General features: G+C 40.8%; 1 protein-coding gene across 5 annotated transcripts in view; it reads right to left on the bottom strand.

Moving 5' to 3' along the window:
- Positions 1-13881, bottom strand: part of Mical (Molecule interacting with CasL) — a 288154-nt gene that overhangs the window by 138158 nt on the left and 136115 nt on the right. For all 5 annotated transcript variants that reach the window (XM_071589659.1, XM_071589662.1, XM_071589663.1 and 2 more), the window contains one exon: positions 3886-4015. The gene's annotated coding sequence lies outside the window, so the exon portion shown is untranslated. The remainder of the gene's footprint in view (positions 1-3885; positions 4016-13881) is intronic.

Raw genomic sequence — 13881 nt, 5'->3', positions numbered from 1 at the left:
GGCCTCGAAATGTACGACGCTAAAACGAGTCCCTGAGTCTGTCCGTCCGGGAATCTATCTCTCAAACTTGGTCATTCATTTCTGCCTGGCGGAAAGTGTGTGGGACTCTTAATTATTTTCACAATGCTTGCGTGAAACCGCAAGATTATTTACTTCACAATAACTCTAATTTAATACCATATTCCTGTCCCCAGGGACTTCGATTCGAGACTCTGTAATACCAGGGCGATACTACGTGCTATTTTTCAGCAATTTTTCACAAGGACATACAGGGTCTATACATTACTCCTCATTCAATTTTTTATTCCTAAGATGAACCAAATGTATAAAACATTCCAAGTCAGGTCTTATCAAAGATAAATAGCACATTTACCTCATTTTTTAATTTCTAGGTATACTTTCCCAATTTAGGCTTGTTATATGCCAGTTTCTCCACGGAGGTCCTCAGACATCATGCGTAGGTCATACATGACTGTGGCATTCAAGTATTTTACGTGGTAAGCAGCGGTAATTAAAACACCAACAAGAGGGTAAGGTTTTGTTCACTAGTTTATTTTTGAGAAGTGAACGAGCGCATTCATTATTTTTTGAAACACTACTTTCTCTTAATTGATGGAATTATAAATATAACAAATATTTCACAATTTGCATGATTCAATTAACTATAACAATAAATTACGGTATCGTGTAAGAATGGTCGCTTTTTCCCTTTTTTTTAGAACTCATGCACTTCATGGAAATTTAGACACCTTTAAAGCTCTCCGGAGGAACGCCATTAGTAGTACACGGGGCAATGCCAACACAAAAATATCGTGTACTAATCAAAGTATTCATTCTCAGTCAGATGAGGAGCCATAGACCCGTTTATCTTATCATTAACTCTACATTATTGCGACTCATACGTCAATATGATGAGATTAACTTTAATCGAAAGTTTTCGTGGAATTTAAAATTTCCTTTTCACTAAGCCTACATTGCTTTTATTTGCAAAATGGAAGTACTTCCCTCTGAGTGGTGTGGCCTTTCGCCACAGACATTACGCAAAGGAAATGTACCACCCAGCCAGCGATGTAAACACGGACTTCGTGCGGGTAAGTATTTCACAAGTTTGGAAATAATAAATTAAATTAAAATCCTTGAAAAGATGATGATAAAAAATCGGATCAAAGAGACGATCGCTCGGGCCGCTACGGACTTGATTTTCTTGCTATGGATCCGGAAACGGCGGCAGAAATAGTAATGAGGATTTGGAGCAAATGTTTCTATTCGAGAAGTTAATGCATTGTTTCTCCAGAACTATTCATTTTACTTGAGCCATTGACACATGGACTAGAGCCCCACCCATTTCATTTCGCAGCGGCTCGACTTGGGACGCAAGGTCTATGCGCTTCGGCGTCTGAGGTCATCAAGCACTGTTGAGTCCGCGCGAAATGTTAATTGACCGTCACGCAACGACACAAAATGCACATCAGGTTGGACTTGACCCGCGACTTTGGTCAACGCCCTGCCTACCGCACTCGACGTCCACTTAGAGAGAGAGGAGGGGACGCGTGCGCACTCCACCCGTGTTGATAACGAGCATTCGAAGGCTGTGTTTCCATTCGTGCCGGTCCACGACCGAAACAGCCAACTCAGTAGAGGCCTCGGCTATATTTCGCCGGCACAAACACTCACGGGAACGGGCGAGACTTCGCGGCACTCTCTCAACGACGCCAAGCGTCGGGTGGGTAGTGGCGTGGAACAGGAGGCGACGGCATGGTACGCAACCCATGGGCCCGAACGGCTAAGTGGCTGCTGAAGAAAGAAGAGTGAGAACAGAGGGGCCGAAGTATCGATTCCCGAAGAAAAGGCGGCCTTGACGGAAATATCGACAGCAGGACCCCCGTCTATCGACCCCTCTCTCCCCGCTTTGTTTATCTAAATTACATCTAGCACCAAGGAAGTCTTATAACTGGGGGTTCATAAAAAAACAAAAATCGTGAGGTTTTTCTTTTGCTGTAATCGTGCCTCGGGGAACTTCCTGACTCCGTCGCTCCAAAAATCGACGGATTTCACGGTCGCCCTTGTTTTGCGGGCCGGTCCTTTCCCCTTCGCCGTAACCTTTACCAAGCCATCTACTGTCCATGTGTGTGGATATACATGTATGAGCGGAACGAGTTCCGAATGAGGCTTTTCACGTGGCTAAAGCGTTCGCTCGATGGACCTTATTGACTTCCACAAATAAAGTTCAACATTTTACTGGAATGACGAATTTTAATTAGAATTTATTTACTTAGAATTAAGTGACGAAATAGTTGAGTTATTTTGAAAAGGTTTATTTTTGTCATGAACGTCAGATACTTCGTGATAACCACTTCGGCAGATTAAAATCCATTATGCGCGATTAGGCCTTCCTGTATCGCAATGACTTGTGCCTGTCATATCTAAATAAATCGCCAGAACCTAGAGTATATGCCAGTCAAGGACACATCGGACGAAACGTAAACATAATCAATTATAGTTCAAGGTAGAGTTTTCGAAAAGATAAGGAAAAGTGAATTACATCTGTCCTGCGAAATTGAAACTTATTTAATGAATAAGAATTTGCATGCATGTGTTTTTAACCAAAAGTTTCGAAAACCATTCCCGAGCATCTAAATAAGTTTGGTGAAGCATTCAGCTCGGTAAACAAAGCATACGATATAAATTATCTCATAAAAGTTTATATTACAAGGGAATAAATTATGAGAAAGAGATTTCGAGAGAACAGGGATCTCTAAGGGATGGCATTCATAGTATTAGGCCTTAACGTGCGCGGCGGTATCCGTTTCTCCCACTCACAATGAGGATAACGCATCGGCCGTCGTATGACAGGAACGTAAGAATAGCACGCGAAGCAGTGCCAGATTCTAGACATTCGTAAATGGTAATGGCGATTAACATAGTTTATCCATACGGCGGTTCGCTCATTGAGGGAGTACGTACATCGAACTGGGGGAACGAAAGGAATGACTCAATTTATTAAAGTTTCAACTTTGCCGTAGTGTTAAACGAAATGATAAATTGCCAGAAGTGAGTTTCCCTTCGTTTTCGCACGTGTTCCATAAATCATAATTTCAAATACAAACGATAAATAATAATATATATAAAAGTTCAAAAGAATCCAAACTGCGACGGAATGACCTTGCGGTTTAGCCTCGGGGCAAATATTCCTTCCGCATTCTATTCTTTCCTGTATGCCTCACGGAAATTTAAAAGCCAAGAAATGAACGAAGGCGATAAGAACAAGGTCTTAGCCGTGAAGTAAATAACCGATCCCAAGGCAAGAGCAACCCAACTCATTTTTCAGTGAAATGTTTGTCCGCGCGGGTACAAATTTCGCCCTACCAGCCCTCACCACGACGAATAAAAATTGATCTGTGACGAGATTCCCACGCACGAATTCCGTTAACCCCGTCGCCATTTCATTAATTATTGGGAGGAATAGATCGTGAGATGAGAGGCCACCGGCGTCACCAGCTCGTAATCGAGGTTTTCTTTTCCGACCCTCGGAGCAAGGCACGATTGCATTAATTAATTAGGGCAGGAGAATGCACGACCAAGGGCGTTCCTTCATTAAGGGCTCATCATCCACCCCGCCCTGAACGGCTGAGAAAAAGCCTTTCCCTCCCGCGGGGTCTCGGTCGATTCGAGGGAGGGGCGGAGGAGGCTGCCGGAGTGGAAGGGGCCGCCGAGTTGGAGCGAGGGCGGGCGAGAAGGGGACACAGTTTAATGGGCCGGGAGGAGAGGTTCGAAAAACGCGGCTCGTGTGTGAGCGGGCGCATCCATGCATGCATGGATGTGGAGCGGCGACCTTGACCTCCTCCTCCACTCCTTGGGAGCGCTCTCGTGGTATAGACTACTGACCTCTGAGCGGTTTGCCTCTCTACCGCTGGGTGTGTCATGCTGCTCTCGCCGACTTCTCCCTCGCTCACGGGATGGATCATGTGCCGGCGGCGCCCTCGAGGGAAAGTGGCGCCCTCCTCCTCACCCCCTTCTGGACATGGCGGAAGAGAAAAGATTGGAATACGTAAAAGAAAGCGCACAAAGTGGTTTTCGCTACGTCCACAATTTACCCTCCGAACCGGTAAACGAAAAAAGAGGGTGTGAACCGGACCGGTAAACATTAGGTTAAAGAGGATAGGGAAGACGACAAATGGAACGATGATGAACGCTGAAAATAACTCAAACACGAAACTGGATGTCGAATCCTCATGAAAAAATCACGTCTTCATCGATAATGGAACTAATACCTCTACCTTTCCAAAAATGCATTATTTTCAGATTTAACTTAAAACCGGCATTGTCTAAAATGCGTCGCTGTAGCACACCCTGGAGTAGTCGTATGCACTATGAAACCCTGAAAAATTTCTAGAAATGCTGTCTACGGAATTAAATCTCATATTTTTAGGGCTGTCGTGGAGGCTTAGTGGTAAATGACTATGCCTACTCGCAAATAATTTTCAACCGTCACAATTAAGATGATGAAAGATCAAAGGAAATCAACACATATAATTATAATACATATGTATTCATAAGTAATTCGGTTTTCCATTTTGATTTGTCGGATGGAGTCAATGCACCGTAAAATCGACAACATACAATCGAATACGAGAAAACACAGGAGTCAACACCCAAGGTGGGACAGTATCAATTACTGTAAATTTGTGAACGCAACAGCCATTTTTGATATGGAGTTTCATTCCAGGACAGTCGGCGAGGAGAATATTTGGGAATGGAATTCAAAGAGGAAATTAATAGTCGGACCATAATCGCCTCCCGAGCGTCACGTGCACAAAGGCCAAATCGCCGGGTAGCACCGGAAATTGCCCAACTATAGCGGTGGACCTCCTAATGTCAAAGGGACAGTTGATGGCGACCCGTTATGTGACGAACGTAATGTCACCGCTATTTGGCCCATGATATACAGTTTCACGGGCCAAATGATGACAAAGGGTCTTTGTCAAAGGCTTCCCTTCCAAATTCACTATTCCAGTCGTGTGCTCTCTTGCTTTTGAACGAAGCATAAAATATACGCTGCAAATCTAAAGGACGTGATACTCCCTATTTTGAAAACACGCAACTAAAAGGCAACAAATTTTCAATCGGCAGTGATTCCATGACTATTTTCATTGGACTAAAAATTAGTTAACATCCAACAGGACATATGCTTGCAACAATATGGCTGTTTTAACGACGATAAAGTGCTGAATAGATGCTCTGAGGAAAGCAGAAAATCCAGCGATATATTTCATACGTGATATTGGCAAAAAGAGGAGTTTAAAAACAGTGGTCATAAAGAAAAGGAACTACAGAAAGGGTTAAGGGTAAGAGTTCACTCTCAAAGTACGTGAGGCAACAAATTTGTAGAATAAAGAAAAAATTTGCACAGTCATCATTTCAGCATATTAGTTAACCCCTGCAGTAAGTTTTGGCAGCCCGGGCACAACGTCAACGACAAGCCATTTTTGTCCCGTTGAAATTAATCCTGAAAACATGCAGACTGAGGATAATCGACGAGACACCACACTAATCCGATCGATTATTACACTTTTATGAGGTTTACGGATTAGAAATAAATTAAGATGGACCTTGAAAATCTTGCACATTGCCGTCGAGTTCCTACATACTTCTCCTACCGTCCTATGCAGAAACCAGGCGTAAAATTAACGAGCATTAGGAGAATAAATTCTCCTAATGCTCGTTATTTCTACTCCTCTCCCTCCTTACAGTCTAAAATTCTTAATTTTAACTGTCTAATACATAGTTCTAATAAGTCTAATACTTCCTTATTCCCCGCAAACATCAAATCCTGCCCATCACATTCTTCAATACTCCACCATCTCTTACATTCAATTCTTCCAGTTTTTCTTGACAACTCCCTCTCTTCCCCAATCATTTTAAATACTTCTTCGGTTGTCTTCCACTATATCCACGGTATTTTCTCCATCTTATACACCCAAATCCTGAACCGTTCCAGTTTACGCCAATCCTCATTCAACAGAAACAAAGTTTCTGTATCATAAAACGCCGCATATGATTCTTTCTTCACCATTATTTTTGATCTTCGGTAGGCGTTTATTCCATCACATTTCTTTCCTTCATAAAAGATTATCTCTCAAATTGCCACCGTTACAGTCGTTGAGTCACTGCCGCCAATCAACATCCCTTCTATTGATCGACCCATAAAATAACCGTAATATCGCTGGATGATATTTTCCTTCGAATTTCTTCACAAAAGAAGAAACGACTGTCACTTATTTTCACGCTAAACCCTTAGCATTTTCCGCAGTAAGGGGAAAAATCTCGAATCGCGTGGTGATCTTAAGCTCGCGTTTTGTCAAATGCACGTTAACTTTGGGCAATAAGAAAAGACAAATCTAGCTTCCAAAAACAAGAACGTGAGCTTGAATATATAATCAATTAAATTGAATACGGACACTCTAACTACAAACACTGAACATTAAACATTGTAGAACGGAACTTCTCCACTGTCTCGAGTAATTCGAGAGATTCATTAATTTTAGCACAAGCTTATAACTCAATAGATTCTCTTACACTTTGCCATTATATATATGCAATTTCTGTCATATTAACATGTCCTCCTGTACCTTTCATATAAAATGATAACTAACGCGTGGATATTACTACTTTGGCCTCTCATTAGGACTTAGCAACAATTTCCATCACTAGAGTTGAAACCCAACTCAATCATCTCCTCGACCAGTTACGTAAGTATGCCATAAAAATAGTTCTCTGAATGATTTAAATATCACTGCGCATTTAAAATCGAACGTGGAGCTGCGGCATATTAACTTTTAAAACGGCTGGATAGGGGAGGAGATGGTGGCCGTGCAGACGGCTGATGATTATGAAGATAAGATAAGAGCACCAGCAGAAGATATAAGACCGTGGTAAGGACATCATTAGGGAGATAAGGTGTCTCATGCCGTCTACAAAACTACACAGACTATAGCGAAATGATTTTTAACCATATAAGCAGAAACAAAAAGAAAAATATCTCCACGCTTCGGCAACTTGTTGCGCTGAAATATCTGATCTTTCGACAGATTTCACGTCCGAAGGGCTCCATTGTGACGAAAGTGGGGCACTTTCTACGGAGGCATTTCTACAAAAATAAAAAAAAACTGTCAACATCTGTTGCTGATTTAAAAAAATAATACGACACGAATTATCCGGATAATAGCATGAAAACTAACGGGCTCGAAGAGGAATCAAGAAAATCAGGACTCATCCGGACAGCACACGAAAAATTAAAAGAGAGGGGCCACAATTATTTCTCGCAATCAGTCCGCACACACACGCACGCACATTAAAAAAAAGAAGGAATCCAAAAGACACACCGATCGAGTGCCTGCGCGAGAGTGCAAAAAAAGGTAAACAGGAAATGGCATTTCCTTAAATGGGAAAACGAGATGCAGGAATTAAGTCGCTTCTGAGCTTCTTTACCCGTACCGCATTGACCGGACTCGTTGGAAACCTTAAAGACAAGCGAAAAAAACTTCGTCATGGCGACGGTAATTCCCTTGGCAGATAGAGAGGTATAAATACGTTGGAGAAGAAGGGGAAGTGGGTGGTTTAGCTGGGAGGGAAGCGGTCTGCCCTCTCGCGTCCCCTTAAAAGGAGATGCGACCTCCACGAAAGTCTAAGAGGGAGGGACATTAGCAGAAGGCAATGGGACGGAGAGATAGGGAGAGGTAGGATAGGGGGAGGGAATGCAGGCGGGATCCAAGGTGAGGAAGCAAAACAACCGTCACTAGGAGGAGGAACCACGCTATGGAGGAGGATCTCAGGCTGGACCACATGACTCCACTCGTCCTGCCGTGCTCCTGCCGCGCCATGCCTTATGACTGCCTCCGACATTATGATTGGGAACCTTATCCAAGGTGGCCATTGCCCAAGGGGGAAATATAACCGTGTTATTTGCCGTTGTGAGACGACGTTGAGCGCACTCTCAATTAGGTGGGGGTATTGCTTATAGGTAATTATCACTAAGAAATAACCTAGATATCTGAATGAATCAAATTCTGCATATTAAGAGAACCTTATTTACATAATGATGTACACTACATGTATCAATATTGATTGTTTTTGTTTTAAGAAGTCGTCAATTGAAGTAACTCACAGTATGGAGAAGATAGAGGCTCACAGTGTGTTTAAGTTCTTTCATTTGAAACGCTACAGTGCACGGCAAAGTAACGATGAAATGATGGATGTTTATGGAAATGATAGCCCGTCATATGACATAGTTATGAGGTGAAAAAGGAAATTGGCCACATGTCCCTCACAGACGATCCAAGAAATGGAAGACCATCACTCACGAACAAGGTTGCCACAGTGAAGAAACAAGGAGGACTTTATCCTATCAAACCGAAGAGAAACCATTCAAACGATTATGAATGAGACTGCGACTGATCTTAGCTACGGCAGGCTGTGGAAAATAATTCATGAAGAAGTACACATGCCAAAGGTGTCAGTACGCTGGGCTCCACGACTAATGAGTCATTTTCAAAAGCAAAACGGACTGCGATCTAAGCAATTTGCATTTCAAATTTTGCCACATCCACCCATTCTCCCGATCTCACCCCAATGGACTTTTTCTTATTCCCAGAACTCAAAAAACCATTTCGGGGTCGAAGATTTGACAACACAAATGACGTCATTCAAGAGGAGGAACAATGGTTTTCGACATTTCAATGGTTCGAGTTCTACAATGACGGCCTTAGAAAGGTCCAGAAACACTGGGAGGTATTGCTAATTATGGCCAATTTTATGGCCATAATTAGCAATAAAATGCCAATAAGGCCAATTTTAAAAGTTAATATTTGGCACCGCTCAACAACATCAACTAAAACCGACTTTTGGTTGGATTGATACGGTTATTTACCAAATGAATGTGAGGTTTGCAGGATCTCTAGGACCGATGCGGTATATTGGTCGACTTTGTGGGTGCAGAAAAAATAAGACAATTCACGCGGAAATTAAAAACCAATAGAATCTTATTCGGATCGCAGAGTTATTAAAGCCAGGGACAAAAAAGTTTGAAATACTACCACAAACTAAATTCTAACCGTAAGGCTGTTTCTTTAATATTGTAAGGGAGAATGCCATAGTGACGGATAACGGGGGAATACCCCTTTCAACTCAGAAACATAACCATGCCCCATATTTCTTTACAGGCCATTGTTTTGTAAATTGCTCTGCAACTCGAATCCACTCAGTTACTTTATCTTTAAATAAACAGGAAGCAGCGACAGCACGAATTTACACACCGTTACTCCATAACTCCTGGGAGTCGTATATAACACACGTTACGACTCCCATATATATATATATATATATATATATATATATATATATATATATATATATATATATATATATATATATATATATATAATCTTCGAAATGGAACGCTCTTCGGCAGCACGGCTGTCGTCTTCAGAATCTGATTCTGAAGACGACAGCCGTGCTGTCGAAACGTCAAATAACAAATTGTGAGTGTCCTTTCTTTGTGTCTCTATATTCTAAAAATCTACATCTGTGTTTATATATATATATCATATATATATATATCATATGTTATACGGTTAATAGCCCTTATGAATGCATAAGTATAAATTCAAGTTATGCCTATTCGAATTAACTATAAAAATATAACTCGCTTAACTCCACGTGAATCCCCTACAGTTACATCCGCATTTTATTCGGGTGTAACTGTAGGAGATTCAGAAAATTTCCAAGAAGTATGTGAATGAATCAAGGTTTTCCCGGAGTGGGCGACAAGATAATTTACGATGGCAAACGCTTAAGACGATAGCATTGGAATAAAATATTTTCTGAAGATAATTCGAAGATAAGGAGATTATTACATTAATGAGTGGATATTTAACTGAGTGAGACATTTGGCAACATTGAGTAAATACATTTTAAAGAGTGTATTTAATATCGTTCTTGTTTGCGCCGGGAATACCAGGAAGAAAAAAATTATTTCCGTTTGACAGTACCCCATATTTATGCCAGCAATTTGAATTATAAAGTAGATAAGCTAGATTCACGTACCGTTGCGACTCGAAAAACTAATACAAAAAGGACATGTATCCTATTGATCGAGAATTCTGATGTCGAAAAAGCTCTTCGTGACAGTCGGCAGGTTTCATCAATAATTTTATCTACGGTTGGTTATGATGAGTAGTTATTTAGAATACGTTTGGATATGATTCCAGGTTTGGATTGGAATTGAGAGTTATTGCAGCGACTGTCGCCCAGGAAACTGGATTCTATTTCCGGTTCCAAATGGGAAGATCGAATGCGACGACCGGGTGTTCCGATATTTTATGGGGAACACACCATACTCGTACAGACGAGATAATATTCTGGGTAAGGGCACTAAAATAAGCGATTCCTTCAAATTTCTAAACGATTGCGACTGAAATGATGTTTAATTTCCTCTCCGGAATCTCGTTCATCCACCTTAAGACAGCCATAGACGAATTACGTGGTATTTTGAAAAATATTATTATCGCACACCATCATGGAAAAGGCTCATTACGAACTTAACATTTTCCGGTTCAATTGCCCGCGTTCTTCTGGTTTTGTTGTATTGAGTTTCGGTCTCTTATTGCAGCTAGAACATTTTTCCAAAGCTACCATGCACGTCATAATACTTAGTAGCTATGGAAAAATACTCCAGCGACCATAAGAGGCCAAAACTCAATACAGCAAAATACACATTCATATCGTTTCAACGGAAAAGAAACACGTACTATCTACAGCAGGAAAAGCGAACAGTTGGAAGCATAAACCATTATACTCAGAGAACGACATCACTCCTGAAATATAACGACACTTCTTCACCATTTTTGATCAAGCATAAATAGATTAGATTTCTAAAGATTTTAGGGATAACGTGTTTTTTTATCACCAAAATAACTACAGAAGAAATATATTCACATCATTATCAAAATATTTATGCAAAATATTTTGCATGTTCATCCTCAATACCTGAACCACTCATTACATGCCCGTAATAAAGGTATTGTTCGAAAATGATATTCACAGGCTTTTCCGGACATCTACATGTATATTCGTTTAAAATATCCTGTATTTATTTCACGATGAACGATATAAAAAGAGAATTCAGAGAGCTATGGAATAATGATAATAACAACATCGTTATTATTATTCTACAGGTTAAAATGGGTTTTGGATGAATACAGCCGACACAACTGCTCATTGATACATTTACTTGGCTCTCCCAACAACAAACCACTTTTTTTTCTAATATACAACCCTTTATTGACTACATTTCTGGGAACGTTCGAAAAAATATTGCCATCGTGATAACAATAACGTCGGTCTTACATGATGACGCCATAGAAGTGACAGAATATCATTTCACTTTGTTCATAAAAATGATAGTTTGTAAAATTAAATGTACGCCATTGCTCTAATGCACTTCATATTCGCGGAATATAACAATTTACCAATCTTTCTATTCCGCGCTTTCTATATTGCGAAAATATACATAGATTCTAAAAAAACACCCAAAGGCAATTTACGTAAAAAAAACCGTGCCATTGCAATCGATGCTATATTTCACCATAGGGAGGACGCAGGTTGGACGATAGAAAATATTTACTCGGCTTCCTAGGCTTAACAGCTGCTCTATCGCTGCTCTATCTCATCGATTGACTCCCATCACATGGTGGAAGAAACACCCAAGAAGTCCCGGATTTTCCAATGATGTATACGAGCCTCCCTCCACAGAGCAACGAAACTGGGGGCGAGGGGGGGAAAAAAAGATCCATATGTATATATAGTATATAGTATAGTGCATATCCTTCTGGCAAACATATTTTGCCCGAATTCTGAATGCCACCCCGAAGGAATACACAAACGCACAGGTATTGATCCGCGTAATGCGAACAGCAGGCGGGGGTGGGGGGGGGGGGAGTAAGGGTCCGTAACTTCAAGCAATTGCCGTCGACTGCCAAGGACAAATTTTATTGCCCCCTCCACATTCCCCCCTTCCCAACCCGCAGCGGCTTTCACGAATGAGACACTCACACACACAGGGGGAAGTTCAATATCGATCCCGCTCTCTCTTTTTCTCTCTCTCCTTTCTATTTACTTCTTTGTCGTTCGCGAGTGAACCAAAAGGAAGGTGGCGGCGATATAAGTACGAATATAATTACAATTAGTATTAGTTAAAATTATATCAACAGTATAATTACAATTATAATTAGTCCCCTACCATTCCCCTCGCGCGTTCGTCTCCCTTTTGTCACCTCTTGCCTTCTTTTGAGAGGCTACCTATTTGCGAGCGGTTGGTAGGGGTCGATTTTCCATTACCTCCTCAATTATGGAAACACACACACACACACTCACACCCATGTGTAGGCGAGGGTGGGAATAAACGCAAAGGATAAAGCGGACGACCCCACTTTCCCAGAGTAAAGGCATTGCCGCCGTAATGGAAACCGACGTTTGTCTCCGTAAAATGAGCCTTAGCTTGCAAAAAAATTGTCGGGAAAATTTCGAGAAGTGTGAAGCGTATGGCCACAGAAAGGCGTCTCGATCAGCACTATCAAGCGAGCTCCAAAGAGATAACGCGCCAAATTGAACTCGATCGACGAGAAATTAATCTTCTAAGAAAGTGTGCGATGACTTGGGGAACATCACGTCAGTAGGTTATCACGTCTAGTTATCGATTAGCTTAAGTTTTTTCGCCGCGCTTATTGTTTTCAATTGTTCAATCTATTTCAGTATTCGCCAAGGCATGAAATAAGATTGAGCGGCAAAGGACTGAGAGGTAACTTTCGCGTCTTATGAGTCAATGGACTGCCACAAGCAAATCCTGACCTTCTTTCACCGCCCAGGGGCTGGCATGTTTTCCTTACACACGTGCAAACATCGCATACAATTTAACCCATTTAGTCACCGCCCAAGCGGAAATCCGGATATCTGTGCAATAATTTCCAAAACTATTAAGCTAATTCCTAAAGTGGTTAATGCTAAAAGAATTTCAATTACCTCGCAAATATTAACAGGCTCATTAAATTAAATTCAACTAAGTCTTCCTTTTCGTTAATGGTAGTTTTCTGCATCATGCTCTCGGACCAGGGAAATGCGTCAACTAATTAACCACACAAAAGTGTGGCAAACGGATAATTTATGTATTAAAAAGATAAATTCCACTTCCTGCTGCATCTTTTTTATGATTAATTATTGGCAAGTGAGTGCATTTCTATATCCAATTATTCTTATCACTAAATCAAAACTCCTGGGATTAGTACTTACTTGACTATATTATTGATAATGAAATTTAATTTCAAAAGATTTTATTTTCATCAATAGTTGATACTTCTACAAAATTACTACAGTTAGGTACTTCATTTTCCAAAGCAGTCATAAGACGAGACACGGGCAATTTTTTTGGCAACTTAGTCGTAATTCAAAATCGCTGGGAATCCTTCGAGTTCTAAAATGGAAATGTGTCAAGCACTTTTTCATATATTCACGGGATAGGCAACGGCGTTATTCGCTGTTTCACCTATCTTGGTATCCTTTTTTCATAAATAAATATCCAACGCCACAACATATATACATTGAACATTATAATTTATGAAAATGGCACGTTCATATTATGCATTTCATCCAACATAATTTCAATCAGAACATTTAAAATCATAAGAGGATTTATTCAGGTCTTCGGAGGAGAGAAGCAAACTTATAGGCAAAAGTAATAGTTTTTTCCGCACGATGGAGAAAAGACACATAAGAGACTCATTTACAAATCTATGCATACGTGTTCATCAGCATAAGAGATAGTATTCCTCA

Source organism: Hetaerina americana, unplaced genomic scaffold (genome assembly GCF_022747635.1).
Source record: "Hetaerina americana unplaced genomic scaffold, ioHetAmer1.1.p SCAF_4, whole genome shotgun sequence".
Lineage (NCBI taxonomy): Eukaryota > Metazoa > Arthropoda > Insecta > Odonata > Calopterygidae > Hetaerina > Hetaerina americana.
The sequence above is the reverse complement of the archived record's forward strand: the minus strand, read 5'-3'. Positions and strand labels throughout refer to the sequence as shown.